A 27,437-nucleotide genomic window follows, 5' to 3' on the forward strand; every position below is an offset into this window, starting at 1 on the left:
ATATAACATATTAATGTTGTTTTTTAATTTTAAATTCTTGAAATCACAATACAAATTTTTATCTTCATATTTGACAGTAATTTGTTATTTGAGCCATTCACAATAGTGAATGGGTGTGACTGATCTAAAAGATGCAAGATAAAATTGGCTAGATATGAAGACAGCAGTTATTCCACTATAATGATGTATCTGTATGGATACATGGATATAATGATGGAGGATGGAGTCAAGTATAGAAGTTCACGCAAGTGAGGGAAGTTCTCTGAGTGGCATTCACTTGGAAGTGACAAGAAACGATTTTTTTAAACATGGTTCAAGCAGCTCTCGACTTCCGGTCTTAGACCAATTACCCTCTGGGTAGCCCAAAACCATCCGTTTGAAGGCGAGTTTAAGATAAAAAGCGAACCATCCCATGCCAGGGTTGTGCGCTGTCCCCTAATGAAAACGGAAACATCACAAACTCTCAGTAAAATGCGATACCCACACAAATTTATAAATTGAATCGATTTCATGTAGAATAATCAGGTAATTTGTTCAATCTTTTGTTAGTCTGCGAATCCCGATGTTGATCTTTTCGAAAGCCATACGTCGTTGAACTTATTTGCTAGAACTTCGGCATCTGTTTTCAAATCAATGGAATCCTTAGACCTTGATTTCGATTTCGTATTTTGCGTAAGAACTTCGCTGCTTTGTTCTAAAACCACATTGCTTTTTAATCCCTATTGGCGCATTTACGTCTCATGAATCCTCTAGATCACCGAGTACTTTTTATGGTATAACAATTATTGGTATGTGCGGATCGAGAAGGTATACTCTTTTATAAGAGTTTACAACTGCTGGCGTATTCCGATGATATTGATATCATGGGCCTCAAGTTCTGGGTCTGGCAGTGAACGAGGGCAAGACGAAATATCTTTTTTTCATCAACCAAACAGTCGTTGCATTCGCGACTAGGCTGCCACGTCACTATTGACAGTTATAACTTTGAAGTCGTAGGTAGTACAGAATAACTCTTGTCAACAGGTGCTACTTCGAATAAAGTAGGCATTGAGAAGTAAAATCATTTATGGTGCAGAGACATGGACGATGACAACATCTGATGTGTCGACATTACCAGTTTTAGAGAGACAGGTTCTGAGAAAGATTTGTAGTCCTTTGCGCATTAGCCACAGCGAATATAGCATTCAATGGAACGATGAGCTGTATAAGATAAACGACGACATTGACATAGTTCAGCGAATTAAAAGACACGGCTACGCTGGCTAGGCCATGTCATTTGAATGGATGAAGACATTCCAGCTTTGAAAGTTTTCGACGCATTACCCGCCGGGGGAAGCAGAGGAAGAGAAAGGCCTCCACTCCGTTGGAAAGACCAGGTGGCGCCATTTAAAAATCTCTTCACAGTGGACGAAGTTAAAACAACTTCCGAACATATTAAGTGTTAATTTTGCGTCACCCTTTAGTTAGCGTAACCTTAGATATTTGTATGGAATATTATATTATATTACGGAAAGTTTTTCAGTCTAAACTTTTTATAATTTTTTATGGTCAACCCTAAGTATTATGAAACAACAGATTGATAACCTCCACATTTGCTCAGCACACATAATGAATGTGTAGAAAAACAATTTTGTAATTTTTATTTATTATTGTTGTTGTTGTGTTTTTTTAAGTATTTGCTTGCTTGAATTTGTCTAGTTATTGCTTCGTGCTCAGCGCTGGACTAATATCACTGTAGCGCCAATTAAATGATTAAATGAGCAAGAAAATGACGGCAACAACAACAAAAATAATAACAACAACAATAACAACTGCAACAACAACAATCGCAATGCAAACCGGCAACAAGTGAGCAACAGCTGACGATGATGCGGCGAAACGCTCAAAAAAATAGCTAAAATAACAACAACAACAATCGAAATTATGAAAAACAATTATAAGAAAAAGCAACACAAGAGAATAGATAAGACGCGAGCGCGGGAGAGCGTTACAAGAACAAAAGCCCAGATAAGCAGAAATGTTGGGGAACGAGCGCAGAAGAGAGCTTGTTTGAGTAGTAACGGTGTCTTGCAAGCTTACAAGTGCAGGGAAATCAACAGTTCCGAGTAAAAGCTGGAGGGTCGCCTTCCGAGAAATCGAGAAAAGCGCAACCTTCAAATTATGGTCGCTGTAGCCAAGCATTCGCTGGATAATGAATATTTGCGCACCCCTCCCCCTCCAACCCGCCAACATGGCGTACCCATGAGAGTGTCACCTAACGGTAACGATTTGCAGGCCAACAAAATGCGCAAGTAAGTGCTTATGCATATATAACGGTATTTGTATGCACTACACACACACACAGACACACGGACATCATTGCAACGCTGTTGGCAAGCGCCGGACGACCCCTAAAGCCCTGACGAAGGCCATGCAGCTAAATTACTAGTAGCCTTTATTTGCGCCAGATAAACAACAGTTATACACTTATACATGTATATATATGTATGTATGTGTGTGTGCAATTGTAGCCTTTAGTGGGCTATCCAGCTTGTCAATATCGAGTCCATGTGTGTCCGTGTCTGTGTATGGGTGCATTGTTTGCTATTTATATGTCTGCATTGAAAATCTAATTCCACTAACAAATGCATTCTTCAATTGCTGTGGTTGGCTTGGTGGCCGTAATAGGAATCCATAAGGGTGTGCGTGTGTGTGAGTGGAGTGTGCTAAGGATACTGGAAAATTTCTTTGGTAACTCGATGAGGCAAACATTTGGTTACATATCAAATGATTTACTGTAGGCGTGTGTGTGCTTGTGTTGGTGTTTATGACTAGGAGATAGACAGTTTTATAAATAAGTGCTTGAGCCGGGAACGAAGCACATATTTACATTTAATTATTTTATGAATGAAGAGCGCAAATTTCTCAATTGATTGACAGCGTTGGGGATTAAGCTCTTGGTCCTTCGCATGCGTTCGGAAATCGAAAATAAACGCTAAAGATATGCAGAGTGCCTTCTGAAAGCGGAGGGGAGGGTATTCAGTATTGTTAGTTTTCCCAACACACTTTCCTTGTGGTTATTAAACAAGTTTTTGGATAATTGAAACTGATTTAAACTCAATTTGACTCACGATGCCCATTATTTTGATAAAATAAGTTCTTCAAACGAGAACGTTGGGTAATGGAATGGTGAATCAGTTACGCATAAACAGTTTAACTTTAAAAAGTACCCAATATCGATTCAAAGTTGATTGTTGTGTCAAGTAGAGTACTCATTCTAACTTTATAATATTTATGCATCTTTTGAAAACATTAAATATGTATCAAAAGCCTTCATTGTACACGTCTATCCACTAACCCAAAGTATACCGGGTATATATCTAGTGGTATAAAAAACATTCGAAGTACTCTCTCTTCTATGTATCCAAAGTCTTCATTGTAGGCGTCTATATTGATATCATATGTATACTCCATCTCCGCATAGTATCCATTAACCAAAAGTATATTGGATATACAAGATATATCTAGTAGTGTATAATATACGGTACAGCACAGGTACTCGGAGGCCATAAAAGGCATTCGGATGACGGCGCTGCCCCGTAACTACGCAGCGGAGATCTTGGGGTCTGACGAACAAACGGCTCTTCAGTAGTGCATAGTGAATGCGATTTTCATGGGAGATGGATATATCGTCTCTTTTAATGGAATCTACTTTAAAGGAGGTATGCTACTGTCAGGACGAGAAAACGGCCACCTGGCTAGCGGACATCACTCCAAAGGTGGAAGGTTGGCAGGGTCCAGTCCTGTGCCCGAAGGACTGCACAGCAGGACGATATTCCTTACCTGGAGCGCAGGCAAACCATCCGGCTGAACTGAGACCAACAGCAGCGCCTAGAGAATGTCAGGAACCAGTAATGCAGATGGACGAGATACCGACTCACTCCGACACCAATTCAGCTGTGCAGATTGCGACTGCCGGAAGGGGTGCAACCCTCTACTCAGTGGCTCCTGGACGGGTTGAAGATGCAGATTGGTGGGAACGGTGGAGACGAGAACCTGTTTCTCAGCGAACAAAATCCTGTCAACTCTAGCGTCGGCATAGAAGTTGCCCAGGTGAATCTGCACCACGCGACGGTAGCCTCGGCAGTCGTCGCGAGGAGATTCAACTCGGGTAACCTGGACATCCTCTTGATCCAGGAACCATGAGTTTACAGACGAGAGGTAAGTGGCCTAAATTCGAAGAAAAACAAGGTAATTTGGGATCTCTTGCAAGGTCACACACTACGAGGTACTTGAGACTGTCCAGTGAGCTTACTTATAACTTGGAATGTGAAATAAAATAAATTTAAATATCTATTGAATTGAAAGCACATTATATATAGTATAATTACCTAAGAGTTCTAAATTTTGCTAAATCATTTGCTATAAATACTTTGATACCGCAAGTTTCTCCACTTAAATGTTATGACAGCAAAACATTTCACAACTCATAAACCGCACGATTTATTTCAGAGACCTCGTGAGCAATGCATTCTATGCCTCTTCAGTAATATATTTTAATATCTTGACTCACCAGAGGGTTTCCCATAGCTCATAACTTACTACATTTTTTGCTGAGTAATCTAAATACATATCATATATTCCATATATTTCATACACACATAGTCACCTTCTTAGAAGAATAAAGAAATATGGTGTTCACTTAGACAAACCCACTCTTCATATTGAGATTTGTCGGAGAACTTAGTTTCTTGGATTACAAAACAATTATATCTGAGAATCAAGTAAGGAAAATAAGGAAATCTAAAACGATGAGTAGTAGGCTTTATATGTCATGCGTTAAAGAAGCTATGTGATGGGAATATCCTTTCAAATTTCATTTATTTTATTATGATTCATTCGCTATTTGATTTAGATACTAAAAAATATCATAAACATTAAAACGGCTAAATGAGTTAAGAAAGAACTTAAGCATTTCCCATTCATTTAGTGGAAACAAAGGCGAGTAAGGCGTCTAGAAATACGCTATCTAACTGTAAAAGTCAAGTGTGTGTAAATAAAATCCAAGAAAATCAAGACAAAATTTAAAACCACCAAATTGCAAGTAACAATAAGATTTATTAAATCCCACCGCACTTATGATAAGATAGTCGGACATTTCAAATAATTGTTGAGACGTGCGCTGAGACACCAAAAACCTCAAAGACACTATTATTTGAAAGAATTACAACAACAAACGAAGAGAGTGAGCGCAAATTTTTAATTCACGGAAAAAGTCTTCGCGAACAGAAAGAGAGAGCACTCTCAATATATTAAACAAAGGTTGTTATTTGATAAGGAGGCGCTGATAAGCACATTCAGGCGGCGCCGTGATTTGCCAAGAGAAAAGTGTGAAGCAAATGTTTGATGGAAGAATGCGAGCGGCGTGAGCCGATAACTCGAAAAGCGTGCGATTTGTGGGCGCATTGAAGTGCCGCTCCGCCAAGTGGAGAGGAGTTGGCTGTTAATTATAATTTAATGCTCTTCAAATGCGGCTGGTGGCTGGTGTAAATTTGTGAAGTTTTCTTGTGGTAAGAATTTTTTTGTACTTTGTGGACGCTTGGACTTTGCCGTTGCCGTTACGCTTATCACCCACACTCTTTTGTTATACTCTCGCAACAATGTTGCTAACGAGAGTATTATAGTTTTGTTCACATAACGGTTGTTTGTAAGTCCTAAAACTAAAAGAGTCAGATATAGGGTTATATATACCAAAGTGATCAGGGCGACGAGTAGAGTCGAAATCCGGATGTCTGTCTGTCCGTCCGTCTGTCCGTCCGTGCAAGCTGTAACTTGAGTAAAAATTGAGATATCATGATGAAACTTGGTACACGTATTCCTTGGCTCCATAAGAAGGTTAAGTTCGAAGATGGGCAAAATCGGCCCTCTGCCACGCCCACAAAATGGCGGAAACCGAAAACCTATAAAGTGTCATAACTAAGCCATAAATAAAGATATTAAAGTGAAATTTGGCACAAAGGATCGCATTAGGGAGGGACATATTTGGAAGTAATTTTTTTGGAAAAGTGGGCGTGCCCCCCCCCTACTAAGTTTTTTGTACATATCTCGGAAACTATTATAGCTATGTCAACCAAACTCTACAGAGTCGTTTTCTTCAGGTATTTCCATATACAGTTCAAAAATGGAAGAAATCGGATAATAACCACGCCCACCTCCCATACAAAGGTTATGTTCAAAATCACTAAAAGTGCGTTAGCCGACTAACAAAAAACGTCAGAAACACTAAATTTTACGGAAGAAGTGGCAGAAGGAAGCTGCCCCCAGGCTTTTTTTAAAAATTGAAAATGGGCGTGGCGCCGCCCACTTATGGACCAAGAAGCATATCTCAGGAGCTACTAGACCGATTTCAATGAAATTCGGTATATAATGTTTTCTTAAACCCATTTTTGCTACAATGAGATCGTTTCGAATCATATTTTGAAATAGAAATGGAACCATTTGATATAAATTTTTACATTTATCCTTCGAATAGCCTTTTGATGTACGAAAATCAGGAAAACAAGTAAGGAAGGGCTAAGTTCGGGTGTCACCGAACATTTTATACTCTCGCATGATAAAGTGATAATCGAGATTTCATTTTCCGTCATTTACATATTTTTCAAATACAGGATTTGTGTAAAGTTTTATTCCGCTATCATCATTGGTTCCTAATGTATATATTATACAGAGAAGGCATCGGATGGAATTCAAAATAGCGTTATATTGGAAGAAGGCGTGGTTGTGAACCGATTTCACCTATATTTCGTACTTGTCATCAGGGTGTTAAGAAAATATTATATACCGAATTTCATTGAAATCGGTATAGTACTTCCTGAGATATGGTTTTTGGTTCATAAGTGGGCGACGCCACGCCCATTTTCAATTTTTGAAAAAAGCCTGGGTAGCTTCCTTCTGCCATTTCTTCCGTTAAATTTAGTGTTTCTGACGTTTTTTGTTAGTCGGTTAACGCACTTTTAGTGATTTTCAAGATTTCTTCCATTTTTGAACTGTATATGGAAATGCCTGAAGGAAACGACTCTATAGTATTTGGTTGACATAGCTATAGTAGTTTCCGAGATATGTACAAAACACTTAGTAGGGGGCGGGGCCACGCCCACTTTTCAAAAAAAATTGCGTCCAAATATGCCCCTCTGTAAGGCGATCTTTTGTGCCAAATTTCACCTTAATGTCTTTATTTATGACTTAGTTATGACACTTTATAGGTTTTCGGTTTCCGCCATTTTGTGGGCGTGGCAGAGGGCCGATTTTGCCCATCTTCGAACTTAACCTTCTTATGGAGCCAAGGAATACGTGTACCAAGTTTCATCATGATATCTCGATTTTTACTCAAGTTACAGCTTGCACGGACGGACGGACGGATAGACGGACGGACGGACAGAGAGACATCCGGATTTCAACTCTACTCGTCACCCTGACCACTTTGGTATATACAACCCCATATCTGACTCTTTTAGTTTTAGGACTTACAAACAACCGTTATGTGAACAAAACTATAATACTCTCCTTAGCAACTTTGTTGCGAGAGTATAGATATATACAATATAAAAGACCATACCAACTCGAAGGTAAAATATATGGTATATAATAAATGAAACATATTCATATATGTACATATATATGATAAATATCATCTATAGTTATTGATTTAATTTTAGTCAAATTGCAATTGTTGAAAATCGAAACAAAAAGTTTGTTGAAAGTGAAACTAAATATTATTTGTTCTAGTTCACTGCTATTGGCAATTTGCTCAGCAATCGCCACTTTTAATCATCAAAGTCGGTGCTTGCCGAAAACTCGCTCATCACCGGTGGAGCAATAGTTTGTGGGTGGAAAGAACAAAGGCTTTCGCTCCCAATGTGGTTTGTGCGTTGTTCTAGTTGTTGTACAAAATAACTTCTTTAAAACCTATAAATAAATATTTTGCCTGGAAATTTGCCGCACATTTATTTTTGAATTGTTTCGCTGAAAATGAGAGCACAACAGTTATGTTGCTTACGTGACTTATGGTTTTCATACAACAAATACAACTAAGTGAAACCGATATTTTATTTAAAGCTGCAACTTATTTTTAAATTGTAACAAAAAGTGACTTTCGTCATTGTTGCATTTTATATTTACCTCGCTTTGTACAGTTTTACATACATACATATATACAAGTGTACTTATATTTTCAGTTGCTGGTTGTTAAGGTTAAATTTCGTGCTAAATTTGAATTTCCAGTATCACAAAATTCATTACGTAACTTCTGACAAAGTATCGATTCCGAGTGGGAATTACTTCTAATTTTTAAAAAAGTATCGAGTCTTGGTGTATAAAAATTAAATTGCAATTGAAATTGGGTAAATAATTAAATAATTTCTGTAAGGCATTTCCGCATATATTTTTAGTAAATGCAAAATCTATTTCATTTTCCCTCAGAAATTTATGGATCTAAAATTTGATAACAACGAATGTTGCCTACTTTCGGGAGCGTAATTTATTAGCGGAGACTGAAACAAATAGAGTTTAAAATTTAATTGCATAATTCACACAACGAATTCTCAATAAAATTGAACTGGACCTGAATCGGGATATTGTTTAAAAAATCAGTGGTAGACTTTGTGTATAACAAAGTTTCTACTTCAATCCACAGCTGAGCTCTTTTATGCTGGAAAAATTATCTATAAATATAAATCAATATACAGAGCATTTGGTATAAGATTTAACTTTATTAAATAACTACAAGTCTCCAACAGCACCAACATAGTATGGCTAAGTCTTATACAAGTAGATAGCTATGAAAACCGAACTTCAAATATTGTTGCTTCAACTTTTATTAACGAGAAAATTTCACTGTGTTGTTTCGAAGTAAGACTTTTCACGTTAACATGCCAAATTATAATCTAGAAAATTCCGTGTCTTTAATAAACACTTCCTATAGCAGCTGTTTATGAAAAGCAGTTCAAAAAAGTAAGGAAGGGCCAAGTTCGTGTGTAACCGAACATTTTTATGCACTCGCAAGCATCAAAGCCGGCGAAATATTTTCAGTTTTTAACAAGATTTTATATTAAACTAACAAAAGTATCGCCCTGATTTCATTCATTTATGGCAAGAGGACGCAATGTTATTAGAAATACATTAAATATGAATTTCATTAAGATTTCCTGCATATTGATCGATAGATGCGGAATAAAGTCAATCGGAAGCTCGAAAATATGTATAGGCCCACTTTTGGCACAAACGTATGCTATCATCACATAAATATACTCCCCAAATTTTAATGCCAGACCTCACAGATTGACCTATATGTTCGGCAAAATATCAGCCATATGCACTGGGGTTCATATATTTGGTGTCTGGGTCCTTGCAAAGTTATAAGCCGATTTCGACAATTTTTATGTTTCAGTGAGAGATATATCATAGAATTCCACATAAAGGTGGACGGAGTCACGTCTCTTGTCCAATTTTTATAACCGAATCTTACAATTTGGTGAAATTTAATACTTGTGGCGCATTTATTTAGTGATTTAATGCACTTTTTGTAGTCTTCAACATAACCATTATATCTGGAGAGAGCGTGGTCATTTTCTGATTTTACCCATTTTCCAAGCATATGAGGAAATGCTAAGAAGATAACTTCTCAGCAAAATTGCTTGATATAGCTTCGGCGTTTTGGAAGATATGTATATTAAATCATTCTCTTCGGTATCAAGTCAAAGAAGCATTAATCCAATAGTATATATAATTAGTTCTTGTCTTAATTGTTGTTTTTGTTACTCAAACTGCCGAAACTAATTCAATTGGATGAACCCAATCATAAACTCAATAAAAAACTTAAAAAGAATTTGAAATTCAACCTTATTTCTAAGTTATTCTGAGCCAAAAGCCCCACATTGCAATTATTTTTTGAGTTTTTTGTCCAAACCAGAAAGCAATTATATGTTTTTGTGGCACTAGAAGCACTCAATGAAAATTCATTCCTCCTGCCACTGATGGGCCGTAAAAAATAGTTGCAATGCAATTGAATGGCCGCCATTCTCTTTAAATCGGAAACTAAAAACGTTTTTAGAGGCAACAATAATGTTGTTTTTGTTGTGGTCAAACATTCGATTACATTGTACACTGTGAGCGCATGGGAGTTTCGCCTCATTCGCCACTTTTTGCGACCGGCATTTAACGCCGACCAACCATTTGGCTTGACGGCTGACCTTATGTGACACATTGACATGTGCCGTTATGTCAAAACAGCTGCACGATGGCACCTGTAAGCGCTAAATAAACGAGAACATTTTCCAAACAAACCAAAGCGCAGGCTTTCAGTCCCAGCAAGGACAACACGACACAGTTTTCGTGATTTTTTCTTCCCTCCCGCTGCTGCTGCCGCAGAATGGCGGTCGCTTTTTTGCCGATGATGGCACAACATCAAAAAGGCATCAACGGCAGCTGCTTCCACGCATGACAGCTGTCACTGGGGACATGCATGTGGGGAAGGCGGCGCAAAAAGCTTAGCCAGTTAACTACACAAGCAACGGCGGCACGCTGCCCTCGTGCCTCTACGAAATTGAAAAAACCGAAAATAAATTTTACTTTTAAATGAGAATCTTAATTCGTTATTAATGTGCTGGCTGGCCCACGTGATCACACGTACAACATGTTCCGGCACTAGCGCAGCACGTAAAGTGTAGCTAGCGGCCACCAGGCCGTATGATTAATGTGCCCGTGTTCAGGGCTGGCCATCAGCCGACTACCTCATTAATGTGCAACATTTTTGGGCTCTTTTGTTACACTTTATTTTGTTATTTTTACAACTTTATGCCTTTTAATTTTTGCTTGCTTTGCGCATTTAATTTTAATGAAATTCCAAGCGCTGGTCATCGGACGCGTTGATGCTGCTGGTGTTGTACTCCACAGCCTTTCACCAACCACCAGCCGCCCTCCGAGTAGTGCACTAAAGGAGGTGGGGCGACGGTGTGTCTGTGGATTTCGTCCAAGGTGTGTTTGTTGACTTTGTGTTGGACACACTTTAAGTAGGCCGCCTGCTCGCTTGTTGGTTTTCGGCCTGCGTACCACAATGGCTTCCGCCGCCGTCTCCGGGTTTTGTTTGTTTACTCGCACCTGAGATGAGTGGTAGTCCAGGTCTGCGGTTTAAATGGCTGAAGTGGCTTCTTTTTAATTAAGTAGGCAGTCTTTTAAAAGCTCTTGTGTGACTCTTTTAGTGTGTGTGCGTGCGTGTGTGTGTTTTGGGTTGGAAAGTCAAGGCTACCTCAGACAGTATTACTTTTACCTTTATGGTTATTTAATTTAAGTACTTGAATTTTAATGTGAAAGTAATTAAAAATGGGGTTTCAATAATGTAGTTCTCACGGCTGTCTGCACAAAATAATTAATTTCTTTTATGTGTGTTTGCGAATTATTCCGAGAAATCTTGGAGAAGTAGTATTGGCAAAATATACACTGTCTGGAGTTTAAGTTGCAGGACAATTGCAAATTATACCAAGCGGATTTATGTAATTATATTCAAGAGGAGAAAAATTGGCTTACAAAGCCTATAGTGGTATTACTGAAAATTAAAAACAAAAAATTTGATTTTAAAAAAATCTATTACAATGAAAGAATAATACTTGTATAAACCCGAAAATGATAGAAAAGATTTCCTAACACGTAGCATTTGTAGAGTTATAGTCAAGGCGTATGGGGGTCAAATCACCATAAATTACTAAAATTACAAAAATAGCTGCTCGCGATGGAAAATTTTTGAACTCAATTTCATTGTCTGGACACCTCAAATACCCCACATTTTCGTCAGATTTGTTGAGTAGTGAAATTTATATTCATTTATTATATTTGATTTTTTTTGATTTAAACTGGTTTTTAACACAATCAAAAACAAAATCAAATTTTTTCTTCGGATTTGTCGAGTAGTGTAAATTATTTTAATTTATTACCTTTGATTTATTTAAACTTTGTTTTTAACACAATCAAATACAATATTTTTCTCCAGATTTGTTAAATAGTGTAATTTATTTTTATTTATTATTTTTGATTTAAAAATGGTTTTTAACGCAATCAAATACAAGATCAACATTTTTCTTCAGACTTATTAAATAGTGTAATTTATTTTCATTTATTATCTTTGTTTTTTTTTTGGATTTAGAATTGTTTCTTAACAAAATCAAATACAAAATTAATTATTTCCTTAAGATTTATTGAATAGTGTAATTTAGTTTCATTAATTATCTTTGATATTTTTTATTTAAAATCCGTTTTTAACACAATCTAAAACAAAATCAAATTTTTCTTCGGATTTGTTGAGTAGTGTAATTTAGTTTTATTTATTATTTTTGATGTTTTAGATTTAAAATTGGTTTTTAATTCAAAATCAATATTTGCTTTGTAATTTTTCTTTCTCAGCCTATCTTCTTCCTGGACACTAAACATCTGGAACTCAAAGTATAATACTTAATTCAAATTTCGGTTGCTTCAATAGTATTTAAAGGTAGTTAAAAGGCTTTGCACAAAAGTGAGCTTACTCTATATGTTTCACATTTTGTATTTTTTAATAAAGGACTTTGAGGTTCAATGTGAAATGTGAAGACACTTTAAGAGTTAAAAGCTGCAGTTTTCAATACTAAATTTTTCAATAAAAATTCTCATTTATCGTTTTACTACCAAAAATATCTTCCCCTTCTAACGAAATCTCATAAACGTTCAAATATTTCACATAAATTTCGTAAATTCGAGCAGAGATGCGAGTACATTCCTTCCAGCATACCCTCCGGCCTTGCAACGTCTGTGAATTCAAGCAAGATTGGATTGGGGCGTGTGTGTGTGGATGTGTGAAATATATACTAGTACTTCGCTGACAATGAACGGCGTCTCCTTTGAGTCTGGCGCAGCACACTCACATGTGCACATCGAGATCAAACCAGATAGAATTAGCGGCAATAAAAAGGCTCAAGCGCCAATAACCTCGGCACTGACATTAGAAGCAACTGAAAAGCAAATGAGCGCTTGCCAATAGTTGTAAGCGCATGAATGTGTTTAAACGATTTCGATCACAAAAAATTTGCTTGACGCGACGCAACAACAAATATTACAACAGCTTACGACATGAAAGCATAAACGAGGCTTTTGAAAATTGTCGCTCATACGCCGTGTGCACCGGATTTGCTGCATTGGCTTGCGTCTGAAGCTCCATGAATGCAACGCAACCAATGTCAATGCCAAGTAGCTAGCTGGGTTAGTAGTTTCCATGCAGCAGCGCAATCGATATTCAATTCACAATGTAACTGTTGCAAAGCAGAGAAATGTAATTTAAAGCGCTGCAGTAAATTTCTGCTCAGAACCTTTAAAATTAGTTAATTTCATTTTATTAGAAAGATATGTCTAAATGTTGGTTATCCGGTGAAAATTTTGAGTTACTTAGAAAAATATGGTACAATATAGAAATGTTGTATTGCGTGAGTAATATAATGCTTAAAGTAGCTAGAAGCCCTTACAAGAACTTAAATTATCTGTTTATTGTTGTTTCACATATCAATCTTAATAGTCCTCTAGTGTTGTGTATGATGCATGCAAATAATATGGTGAAACAGAAAAATATTTGTACTCTTGGTGACTTTAGTCTAAGTAATATTGTTTGGTCCGGTTGTTCCTATACCCTTTCCCTTATTTCCTCCAATTTTTCGTCTTCTCGCGAGTTATAACTCAATGATAGCCTGCTTAGTCGCAATCTGATTCAAATTAACTCGTTTCTATATGATTCTCAAGTAGTCTCGATCCATTTATTGACTTAGTCTTTCTCATCCATTCTCCTTTAACTTTTGAGATTGATACTTATCTTTTCGCTCCTACCCAACCTATTGACAGACTAGATTTTAATTTTGCATTGTGTGACTTTGGAAACTCAACAATCTGCTTCTTGAGTCTAAATGAATTTATTTACTTTCTGAACTAGATACTGCTAATAGTTTTTCCATTTGTAAGAAATCCATTGAGTGATTTTGTTGTTATAATATCCCCGTTAAATATATACAAACATATAAGTTGCCTTGCTTGGACCTCAAATGCTGAATGCTCTTGCCTCCTTCGTTCATTTTCAACACTACACAAAACTGTTTAAAAATTTTGATAAATTACTTTATAAAAAGTTTAATGATAGAAAAAAGTCCAACACTAAGACGAACTCTAAGTCATTTTTGAACTTTATAAAATATAGAAAGGCGTTTTCGGAAATTCCTTCCGCTTTACGCTGGGATGATACGTTGGCATGTACTCCTGGTGAAATTTCCGACTTGTTTCTGAATTCTTCAAATCAAATTATGTAGATAATCAGCTTGGAATTACTTTTACTTTTTTTGCTAATCATCCATAAATTTTGACACGCTGTGTCTTTCGCAGGATGATATTACATGGCCTATTTCTAAACCCTCTACCATATCCAATATTTATGAATGCTCTGATAAAAATAAGTTATGTGATTGTCTCTGGTCGTTCTATTGTGTCAAATTTAGCGGTTTTCAGTGATTATTGCAGGTCTCCCTTCTCCGCTGATTTCAAGTAGATTGTGTTTACTTAGATTTCTCTAAAGCCTTTGAAAAAGCTTCCCACAATATTCTAATTAAAAAATTATTCTCTTTGAAAACTTCTTTCAAAATATGGTGGGAATAGCGTTTCAACTTTGTTAACTGTGAAGAATTGGAATGACGGCAAATTTAAACCTTGCGTTAATTTTGAACACCCTGTATTATATAATGAATAGGTGTTGAGGTATTTGGTCCAAGGTTCAATGTTATATGTTTTACATAAAAAATAGTAACGGAACCTTCTTTTTACACTTAACTCCATGCAATAATTACCGAAAACCTCGATTATGCTAACCAAGCATTTCCTAATTGCCTATAAAGAATATTTCAAGGCATAAACGGAATGTGCTTCAACTATTCCTAATGGCATCCTTAATTTGAATTTACTAAGTATTGCATTTAATCTTTGCATATTTTTTCAACGAAATTTTCCATACAGATATTAATTTCTTATATAATACTTTGTTCTCTGCAAGTCGATTGCATAGTTGTGAGCTTTTGAGAATATTCCGAGTTATTTAACTCAGAACTGTTTCATATTTATTCACGCGATAACTATCAACGCACACTTTTTTGCAAGGATTTGTCGCAAAATTAGCATAAAATCGTGCGTTGAGGAATTGAAGCGTGAGCGATCTGAAAAATTTTATGTAAATTCACGAAAACAGCGCAAAAGCAGTTAGTTCGCAAGCATTTGCGCGGAAATAAAATAATAAATGCAAATGAATAAAAGAGGGGTACGAAGATTGTGAATTTCGCATGGTAAACTAAAACCCAAAAGGTGGTCAAAGAAGGGCGCCACATGGCTTTCCGTTACTTACTATCGAAATGTGTAAACAAGCGAGTAGTTGAGCTCAGGCTTGTCGAACATAAGCTCACTCGAATCGAATTCCATAAGGCCAGCCGTGAGGAAGTGAGTTAAGATACAAAAAAAAAAAACAAAAATAATACACACACACAAATGTTGCGTGCGAAGTGTACAATTCCCAGTCGTTAGCCAAGCAACGAGGAAGTAGAGCAAACGATTTAACCACGACTCAACACTCGAGAAATATGAGTTCATTGCCTTGAGGTGCAAATGCTGACGAGAGTGGATTTATTAATTTTTTCCTAGCTAAAATCACAGCATAAGTATGACAAAGCAAAGCAATAACACGCTAACAAAGAACAAGCGCCAAGACCCTGAACAGGACGAGGTCAAAGACACAGGCAGCCGGCGGAATGTGTGTCCATGCGACGGAAGTGTGTGTGAGGCAGCAGCTCTGTCGCCAGGCACGTCACACTGTCTGCTGCTAAGCTGGCGCTAACTGTCACGAGAGCGCCGTTAAGTGCCGTTACTTGCTGCTATCGAGTTGTAAGCGCACGCGACCAGTCAAAACGACGAAAATTGCTGCCAATAAAATGTGTATTGTGTGGCAACCGTCGCATAACTTTAATAATGAACGGACAGCTTTTGTGGCAATTAGAGAGTGCTGATGAGCGTAGAATGTAGAAAATGCTTTAGAATTGAAACAACAGCAAATGGAAACATTTTAGCATCATATTGATTTTTTGTTAATTTGTGATTTCTATTTTATTGGCACTCAATTTGCCAACGCTATCTAATAAATTAATTGCATGCAACACCAGTTTAATAAAAATACGACATAAATATGAATTTATGATATGAAGTTAAGGTCAATTAATTTTTCCTCATGATGGTAGATATATATATTTTTTTTAAATATTATACAAAAAAAAATTAATAGGAATTCAGAACTCAATATTTATAATATAAATTTAAAAAAATTTTATACGAAATTGTTTCTCCATCAAATTGGATTTGACGCCAAAATGTAGGCTATTACTTTTTTATGAAATTGGTTTCTATCAACTTTCTGATTTAATATTATATCCGTAGTCGAAAAAGTCTTTTGGTAGTTTGTCAATAGATGTACTTGTAGTCGTATATTTCCATAATAATGGAAAGCAGAGATTTTAAGCTTTATTTAACAAACAAAAAAATTAAATTCGGGGCAGTTGAAATAAAGTTAAGTATTTAAAAATGAGTGAAAATAATGAAGAAATTCGTTATGTTTTGAAATGTTTGTATAAAAAAGGGAAAAATGCCAAGCAAGCATCAATGAAATTTGTGAAGTTTACGGAGACGATGCTGTATCAGTTCGTGTAGCACAACAATGGTTCGCTAGCTTCCGTTCTGGAAATTTCGATGTGAAAGATGCACCTCGCCCTGGTCGGCCTATCGTTGAAAAAGTCGATGAAATTATGGACAAGATTGACTATGACTGTCACATAAGCAGCCATGACGACGCTAAGGAACTTAGCGTTCTTCATAAAACGGTTTTGAACCATTTAAAACATAATGGCTACTAAAAGAAGCTCGATGTTTGGGTACCACATGAATTATCTGCAAAAAATTTAATGGACCGAATTCACATCGGCGATTTTTTGCTAGAACGAAATAAATTCGAACCATTTCTGAAGCGAATGGTAACAGGAAACAAAAAGTGGATCAAATACGTCGATAAGCTTATGATCCAAGCATTTATGCAGTCCAAGCAGTTTATGGTCCAAACATGGTGAAGCTCAAAAAACGGTCGCAAAGCTAGGATTGACGCCTTGAAAAGTTATGCTGAGTGTTTAGTGGGATTGGGAAGGAATCATCCACTATGAGCTGTTCCAGCCTGGTCGAACGATTGATGCTACATTCTACTGTCAACAACTGATGCGATTGAAGCAAGCAATCGAAAAAAATGGACAGTACTGATCAACAGAAAGGTTTTCGACTTCCATCAGAACAACGCTAGACCACACATATTTTTGATGACTGGGCAAAAATTGGGAGAGCTTGGCTGGAAAGTTTTGATGCATCCACAATATTTGTATAGCCCCGAACTTGCGCCAACGGACTACCATTTGTTTCGGTCAACGCAGAACTCCCTAAATGGTGAAAATTACTTGTCGAATAAGACTTTTTTGACTACCCTATATATTATTCCACTTTCTGAGCGGCTTAGCTTAGCTACCAACAAAATTTCAGCCATTTATGTATATTTCCAAAAGTTGGAGCATACCAAATGGAATGCACAACTGGTATAAATAGTTTTACATAAACGATAGCTGGCATTAAAAAAAATTATATGACTGAATTGTTACAGATATATTCTTCTTTATCGTTATTGTCGTAGATATATTATAGTATGAATTTTATAATAATTGAATAAGTTTGCCGTACAAGCTAATACCATTATATCGATGTCTGCAATAATTGAGCTCACGTGGATCAACTGCCAGCCACACTGACACAGACACATGCACATACACAGGCACACTTATGGCCACTGTGAATGTCATCATTAAAGTCTTAGCAACTGCATTGATGGGATAAACATGTTCCGTCAATCGGCTGCGAAGACAAACTTCAAGCAGCAGCAACAACGACAACACCAACAATAGCAACAAAGTGAATGACGACAACTTTCAACTCGTTCTTGATGGCAGCAAATGGATTGGAAGCTGCAATTAGCGAAATGACTGGCGAAAGTGAGCCGATGCGGCAGCGAAAGTGCACAACGGAACATATGCGCGTGCAGGGCTCCGACGCAGGAGAGACAGAAGTTTCGACCAAAGTGAAATTTATCAAATTGAGTACAAAACAAAACTTATGTACAGTTGTGAGCACACTCCACGAAAGATAAATGTCTCCCCCACAACGCATGCTCTCAATCATTAATAAAAGTGCAAAAGTTTTTCAATTTCTGGAATGCATGATAATAGCACTCGAGTGCCTCCTCTACAGCTTGCAACCCTCCACCAACAGTTTTATACGAATGGGAATTTAAAGCAACGAATTTGTCTACACAAATAGTTAATTGTTTATGTCTCATGAAAAGGGCTTATTGATTTGCAATAGTTTTCGCTGCTCATTGCATGACTTTGGCTAAACAAATACAAACATACAAAATACCCATTGCTTATGCAACAATTTTCACATCATTTTATTCATTTAATTTCGCAAGTGTCTGCGCCTCTGTGTGTGTGTTTGCAAAAGTGTGCATTTTATTAATTTTACTCATTTCAATTTCGTAATAATGGCAATTTTAATTACACAATTCACTCGGAATTCCATAAGTGGCAGTCTGTTCTACTTAACTCGGGAGCTTTGTAGCGCCGTCGAGTGTTTTGTTTGATTTGTTTTGTTCCGCTGCTTCTGTTTGTTGTTTTTGCTGTCAACACTCAACAGCTGCAATTGCTACTGACACCTCCACCGGCCATTGAAAGTATTTCAAGTCATTTATTCTGTCACTTTAATGCTCGTAGTCAAGAATGCTAGACAACTGGACAACTTTCAGGTAAAACGCATAAAGAGTAATGAAATTAATATTTTTAAAGTATTTTTTATTAGTGCGATTAAATGGCAAGTTGGAATTATTCATGTTATAGAAAAGTATTTTTTGGTTAATCACATTGAATATACTATATATAGTATATTATACAACTAATATGGCTTGTCGATGGTATTTATGTCTGGATAAAATAGTGATATTCCTTTGGCATTTTTTGCCTCTAATTTTCATGTTCCTACTTGTTCTAAGCGAATATTAAAATTTAATTTTCTTTATTAGACTTGTGAAATTTATAGTAACGTGTGATCCAAGTAAAGCGACTTTTTTCAATAGCCCGTTTTTGACAGACCACGTGAAAGTCGTGTCAAGCTGTCATGTTATTTTTGTGCAGTATTGTTTGGCATTTCATCATCATTGAAAGACTTACGCCTAAACAACTTTTATAAATCGGTCAACCTAATCGGCCTACTGAGCGTACTAATCGCAACACCAGCGCCCATCTTGATACAATATTCGATCGAATAGACCACGTCCAGCACGCAGTGAAGGAAAGATAAATGTCGTCGCTGAGAGTGTACACGAAGACCGTGGAGACTCGGACCGACGTATTTTGCATCGAGATCTTAAATTAAAACCATGCAAAATACAGCTTGTGCAAAAACTGAAGCCGCTAGACCTTCTTAAGTGACATTGGTTTGATTGCATTGAAAAGTTACAAGAAAATTCGACGTTTTTGAGGCTCAATGGGTGGGTAGAGCTGCCGTTTTATCTAGAAAAAACAACCGCTAGAATAATCGGTCCATATTTCTTCAAAAATGATGTCGGTGAGATCGTAACCGTCAATGGCGACCGTTATCGTGCCAAGATAACCTAGTATTTGATTCTTGATTTATTGAGAGAACACTTCGTTGACCAGCGAATTTTAGATTCTAGGACGGTCGATTGGCAATCAAGAACGTTTAAGGGTTATAAATTTCTCAGCGATGGTAAAGGAATTAGGAAGTTGAAACAAGAAATAATATGGACATAGCGCCATTCTGAAGCAGCTTAGCTGAGGTAAATTAGACAAGGTTAAATTTCAAAAGTCACTTTTGGTGACGATACCCTATAGACGTGAATGCAGAAGCGGGTTAGCAAGAGAGGTAGACTACATCTATCTTTACAAATGGGTCCAAACTGGACTGTGGAGAAGTGGCAGAAGTATACTTCAATGATCTTGACATATATGTTTCTTTCTGTCTACCAAACTCAGCCAGGATCTTCCACGGAGTTTCTAGATATAGAGAAGGCCAGAAGAATTCTTTTGAATAACCACGCTAGGATACGGAAAGCTACCATATTCACGAACAACCAGGCAATACTGCTGGCCTTGTCAACGTACAACATTAATTTCAGAGTAGCAAACAATTTCAGGAAAGATTTGTGCATAATTTGGTGTCCCGGCCATCGGAACGTTACCGGCATCGAATCAGAGGCGGAATTAATGTCACGCCCGCTGGGAACGATCAAAAGTGAGCTTTATATTATGCATATAGTACAGAGCAGATGGAAATCAGTAACATCAAGCAAGATAAGAAAACAGATATGCCCGAAGTATGACAAAAATAATACCAAGGACTTACTAAATAAGTCCAGAAATAGCATCTACAGACTTGCCTCTACTATAACTGGGCCTGTCATATAACAATATTTGCTGCAACTGCTAGCAAGAAGGAAATAAGGAAACGGTTTTCCATTTTCTCCGTGAATGTCCAGCTCTATCTGGAAGTCGGTATAAAATGCTAGGAACCCATTAGGCACTAATTTTTGAATGGTTGTCCACAAAAAGCCTAACGGACATACATAAGTAGTTTCATATAGACTACCAAATTATTTAAGCGTTGAGCCCATGAGAACAGCACTCTTACCTATGTACCTACCCATACCCGATTCTTTTCTACATTCCTTTAGACTTATTTACTTATTAACTTGTTTACAAATTTTCATGTGTTCATTCAGTATTTTATTTTAATCATGTGGCAAATATGTACATATATGCCCGCTCAATGATATCTAAACCGATGTCTACTCCACTAATTGTTGAATAAACAACAACTGTGTGCTTCGAGTGATAAATCCGAAAAATCAGTGCTCGATTGCTAAGAAGGGCGTGTCCAACAACTCATAAATCATTGCAAATTGTTGTTGATATTGTAATTTTATCAAATGAAATCTACAATCACGACATTGTTTACAGTTATGTAATTGATTTATTAAACATTCTCCGTTGTTTGGTACTCGATACTCAATGTGCCACTGACTGTCTGTTAGCCAAAGGGTGTGTTCGGAAATTACCATGCAAGCGGACAAAGATAAACGGTAATTTGTTGTAGTGCGTGATATGTTACCTTTGTTGTTGTGATTGTATAGTGACATATTTGAGGAGTGCGGGAGGCGCACGTACGACAACAACAAGCGATCGGCAAACATTTCGCGTGTGTTCTTGTATTTTTCCGACAAATCTGCAAACAAACAGACGGACGGACAGACGGACGGGCGGATAAATGAGTGAGAAATTATGAGCAGACAAGTGATTTGTGTTATCAGCTACGTGAGCAACTGCTGACAGCTCGGGGCACTCGGGGCGTTCGGGATATGCAAACTCGTTTGAGTTGTTAACAGAAACACGCAGCAGGAAATGTGTTCCTGTATATATATATATGTATGTGTGCATGTGTGTGCTTGCTTAGTTTGATAAGGAATGTAAATCACGGGTGACACTCTACGCTTGCTAGGTCACATTGTGAATGTTTTAGTAACCATTTGGGAGTGACTTTTCCTTTGGAACTCAGATTTGCGCAGCGAACCTTCTACGTCATTTTGTTTGTGTCTGTAGACACGCCCGGGTTAACTCTGAAGTCTACAAAGTCACCCAGGCGCTTTTGCTGCTCGAAGTGAAAAAGATTTGATTTGAGCTTTTTGCTTTTATAACTGTTGTTGTGCTGGGAAATGCCCAATATATCTTAAGGTTTTTTTTTTACTTTTAGAAGCCATTAATCACTTTCTAAAGAAAGTAATAATTTGAAACAAAAGTAAGGAAAATTCGTCTTCAGCTGAATCGAAGCTACAAACCTTTCAAAGCTACATTTATTATAGCAGAAAAGATGGATAGAAAGAAATAGGAAGAGCACCGAAACGACTTAAACATAAACCCATGAGGTCTATGGTTCAAGGTCGTTAAGAAAAAACCATGTGGCATGCAGGCACACCTTCAACTGAAAGTACATAAAATGGACAAAATTGTTAGGAAACTTAAACCAAACAAATCACAAGGACCATACGGCATACCAGCAGAGGTAGAGAAAAGAGCCGAAAGCCGCGCCAACGTGCTACTAAAACTGTTTAATATTTGCCTCAAAGTCGGCATAGTTCCAGATTATTAGTAAAGAAAAAGGAGATCCAAACAGCCTTTCAGCATACTGAGCTCTCTGCATGCTTAGTACAGCTGCTAAGCAACTCGAAAGATTGCTGATAAAAGAAACAATCACGAGTGCAGGCGCTATATCATCCAAACAATACAGCTTCAGAGCTGGTATATCAACACTGGGGTAATTGAGAATGTCGTGAGGAGTGTGGAAGAAGCGCGCAGAATATGCAACAAATTCAGAAGAGTTGAAGAGTTGTTTTATTCGCCACCCTGGACGAATGAACCGATTTTAAAAGTGCTCGGTAGAAAAACGAGGATAAGGGGTTAGAGGAAAACTTTGAAATACACACATATCTCATCTTAATGCTTAGGAGCACCTACTTTGAGGACAGAAACTTACTGTATAAAGCATCTGAGGGACCACGACATTTAAAGGTGAAGGTTCCATCCTCGGCCAAGATTTCTGGAATGTTAGTTACGGCGGCATATTAAGCCTCGATATACACGACGATACTTATCTAGTTGACTAGACGACTAGTGTGAAGGTGCGCGAAGAAAGTTTAAAGAGCTGATGATCAGAGCACAAATGTTACTTGACAAGCGAGGTCTTAAACTTTCCACAGAAAGAACTTATTGACATTGCTAACAAAGAAGCATACAACGAGTGTAATACACATGAAAACAACAACAGAGGCTCTAAGGACACAAAAGATTGTACACTATCTGGGTGTAAAATTAGTCTACAAGCTTACCTACTTGGAAGTCATGCAAAATGGTTCGGGAAGGCTTCTAAAATACCTTACCAACTTATCAGGCTAATGGTCAAACTCGGGGGACCGAGACAGGAAAACCAAAGCTTCTGATGTCGACAACTCTGAATAACTTACTCTACGGAGCGGAGTTATGGGCAGCAAAGTCAGAAGAAATACCTGACGCAAAAACCATTGAAAAAGTGTATCACACAGCTGCCTAAGAGTGGTATCGGCATATCATACAGTGTCAGGCTAAGGTGTATCCGTCGTAATTTGAAGCATCTCCATCGACTTACTTGCTTTTGAATGAAAGAAAATGTGGACGTTGGAGAAACGAGAAACCAATGCCACCACCACAAAAGAGGAAATAGGAAACAATAACTTTTAACTATGGCAAGCTTGTTCGGATCAGCGACGACATGGTTGGTGGGTGGTTGGGTTAATCATCGAACAGGAAACATGGTGAGGGAGATTCTTTTACTCCACAGATGTTATTCAGGCATGGAAATTTTAGGAAATATCTACATATATAAAAAAAGGAAAAGAAAAAGACGATGCTATCGAGGATGACGCTGAACACACATTTTCCAAATGCATACATTTGCAAACAAATCGAAGTAGGCTCCACACGTTGGTTGTACCCCTGAATGTGAACGACATCCCAAGTGTCATGCTTCAAAACGAGGAAAACTGGAAGAACGTGGAAAATTAAATATAAAAAAGCGGAGACTACATGCTAATGGCATATGAATCTTAAGACGAGAATGGAACGTCACCCTGAAGTAATGCGAAAGCGGACTCATGGTGGGCGACGATTCCTTAGAGGATAGTTTTTTAGTTACCTTGCTACCTAGTTGTTCTTATCACGACGCAATCTTGAAACTGCAGCTATTCTTAACTTCCCCCGAAAAACATAGCCAAGATCAAGATTTTCGTACTAATTTTTTTAAAAATTTGTCTGGCAGCTTTATGCTATCGTGATCCGTATATTCACGTATATACAGACGGACAGACCGACAGTGGGACAGGTGAACATGGCTAAATCAACTCAGCTCCTCACGCTGATTATTTAAAGAGCTCGAGGTTTTCTTCTGGGTACTACAAACTTCGTGCAAACTTAATACCCTGTTTAGGGTATATAAATATTCAACGACCTTTAGATTTACTTAGTTAAAACATTTATGCGGAAATCTTTGTTCTTACAATAAAAATTCGACTGCGAACAAATCCACATTGAGTAATGAATATCTTCAAACCCAAAAAAAAACTAAATTAAATAAATTTTCATCTATTTTCTGTCCAAACAACATCTCTTTCCTGTTTCATATTCATAGCAACTCAATTACCTCTTGAATTGTTTGCTTTCTCAACTCACATTAAATTTCGTTCTCATGAACCGAAAAGTACTTTTGCTTTGTGAGCTTTCACTTCTGCTCATGTAAACTTAAGGCTTTGCGAAAGCAATTAAATTTCTTAAAGGTACAAAATCGAAAGGGCCCCCGGCAACGCTTGGCCACATACAAACTTGCTTGTGTCTATCAGGAAAACACAAATACTTGTAAGCAGTAAATAAGAAAAGATAAGAATCTTGTCATTTTTTGAATTGCCAAACTTCAGCGCGTGGCGTGAGCATGTGTGCGTGCGCCATTTGGCGTCGTGTTGTTGTGCGCTCGGTGTGTTGCTACAAAAATGCCACCAATTCCCTTGGCAGTATACATTCATATTGTCAGCAATAATTCCACTCCCTTCGCAGCACGTCGCCACTCCTCGTGAAAGCTCCATAGCTGCCTGATTGGCTCGTGCGCAAGCAGAAAATTTAATTGCGCACTTGTGGCTTGTCTCAAAGTATTTCAGCGCGTTCTATTTATTTGCTTTCACTTGCTCATTCCTTGCGGTCTCCATGAACATTCCTTTGCGCTTGTGTGTGTGTGTGCGAAAGTAATATTAAGTCAGTTTGTCACTTTTCCTGATTGTTTGGTTCATCAGCGCTTGCTATTGAGTTAATCTTGACTGTTGATGGCTTTATTTTCACCAGTTCATCACCAGCTGCCCCCGTCTTGCAAAGGTCCTGCGCACGCCCGCTCATTTTCTCATAAGCATTTCTCTTAATTTAGTTTTATTCTGCTTTCTTCTTCCTTCCTCGACTTCTGTGCGATCTTGAATTGCTTCATTTATTTGATTTGCTGTTTTTCCCAGAAGCGTAGAAGAGTGTTTGAACTTTTGCAACTTGCCTTTATTATTATTATTGTTGTTGTCACGAAGTGTTGACACCACGACATATGAAATAAATATTGTTGTTGTAAATAACTGCATATATGTTGTTGAGAGTGTGTCAAGTGCTAAGGGAAATGAAGTGTTTTCATTAAAACTCATCTTGTGTGTGCGTGTGTGTGTAAGCGTGAAGCAAGTGTATGTGTACAGTTCACACATTAAGCGGTCTAGCTCCGAAGTGGGATTTGGAAGTGATTTGATAGAATTTAATTTAAAATAGCTTTAATCCAGTGTTAGTTTTCCGTTCTGTTCTAAAATTAATTGGCTGGAGTGCAGCTGTCAGTTGTTGTTGCACTCTTTTCTCTGGTGTCTTGAATACCATAAAGCAATTGTTCTTACCAGACATCAAATCAAAACTTAAATATTTTACTTCGGATATATGAGTTGTGTGGAGGATTCTCCGTAGTGTCTGCAGTTTGTTGACAGTTTCATTGCAGAGCTGACATATTTGCTCGCCTGCTGAGTTGAGTCAAATATTTGTAGATTAATGTACTCTTAAGCGGCTCCGAATATTCTCGCATGCTGACGCGATAAAATTTCAATTAGTAATAACTAAGAAAGATTAAAGGTAGACAAAAGACGCGCGGAAAATTTTACGGAAATATCTTTATACATATTTATGGAAGTGTATATGAACATACATGCATAGTAGGTCGTTGAAACTTTGAAATTTACACTTAGCTGCTAAAGTAAGTTACAGTCGATATATGAACATACTTTTTCAACAATTAAAATGAAGATTTTTGTTATTTAGAGCCAGAACATACCTGAAAAGCAAAGAAAAATTCATTATTAGTATCTGCTGCTTATTTAAGTGGTTTAGAACAAAAATGTTAAAAAGTTGCCACCTGTTTCCAATTTTAATGAAATTTTGAAATATATCAAAACTGAAAAAATAAAGAAATTTACCATTGAAAATATTGTTGTGGTTGCCAGCTGTTTGGAATTTTTAAGTTAACCTCACTTATACATATAAATAAAAGCAAAAATATAGTTATCAAGCATAATCCTTTAAGAGAACTTTTTAGGTTAAACTATTTTCTGATGACAGTTGCCAGCTGACTAAAATTTTAACTTTAATTTAAACTAGTAAGGAAGTTGTAAGTTTGTATGTAACCGAACATTTTATACACTTGCAACTCGCAAGGATGACATCCAGTATTGAAAAACGTAGTGAAAGGGTTCAACTTCATTGTTCGGTGAAATCGTGAATGAATTACAATCAAAGTCAATTAAAGATATTATCTATTTTGACCAATATCACATGTCACATGCCACATTCTAATTAAATGCTCTCTCTGGGTTTCATTAAAGTACCTGACGTACAATCATATTGAGAAAAGTCAGCCGAAAATCTTGGTAATGTTAATTACACTGTTATTAGTAAGAGATCCTCTTTCAGTTTCATTCAGATAACTCACATATTGGCCGATATATGCGGTACAAAGTCACCCGGAATATCGTAAATCATTATATTAGGTATGGGGGCATAGAGAGGTATTGATCCGATTCCACCCATTTTTGATACACAGAATTACTCTTGCCAGGAAAGGATTGTCTCTGAATTTTACTTATGTGTCTATCTTACAAATTGATCGGTATTTTCGGTAAAAAATCAATTATAAGCACTGGACCCACATATTGAGTACCTAAGGGCTTTAACAGGTTATGTACGATTTAGGCAATTTTTAGTCATAAGATAGCACACTTCAGATGCACTATTCGTGGGAAGTTTTATATTGATATACTAATTAATTCCTGGTTATTTAAACTGTTGGAAATATTTGAGGTAAACGTTAAAGTCTTATATCATTAATCATGCATCCTTTTCAATAATAACACTATACTGACGCTAATTGAATCAGATTGAAGATTAGAATATGACAACACTTCAACATTAAAGATTTCGATTTAAATTCATTATGCTTGAAATATCTTTTGCCACCGAATGTGGGTATTTGTGAACAGAAATAATGTTTTCTAGTGACACATGGTTAAAGGGATAGAGGTGTGTGAGTTGAAGGCATTTAAATTGGGATCTACGATCATCGATATCTTA

General features: G+C 37.1%; 1 protein-coding gene across 2 annotated transcripts in view; it reads right to left on the reverse strand.

The window, feature by feature from the left end:
* LOC120775466 (adenylate cyclase type 9) overlaps window positions 1–27,437 on the reverse strand; it is a 139,771-nt gene that overhangs the window by 29,600 nt on the left and 82,734 nt on the right. The window lies entirely within an intron of this gene.

Source organism: Bactrocera tryoni, chromosome 4, assembly GCF_016617805.1.
Source record: "Bactrocera tryoni isolate S06 chromosome 4, CSIRO_BtryS06_freeze2, whole genome shotgun sequence".
NCBI lineage: Eukaryota > Metazoa > Arthropoda > Insecta > Diptera > Tephritidae > Bactrocera > Bactrocera tryoni.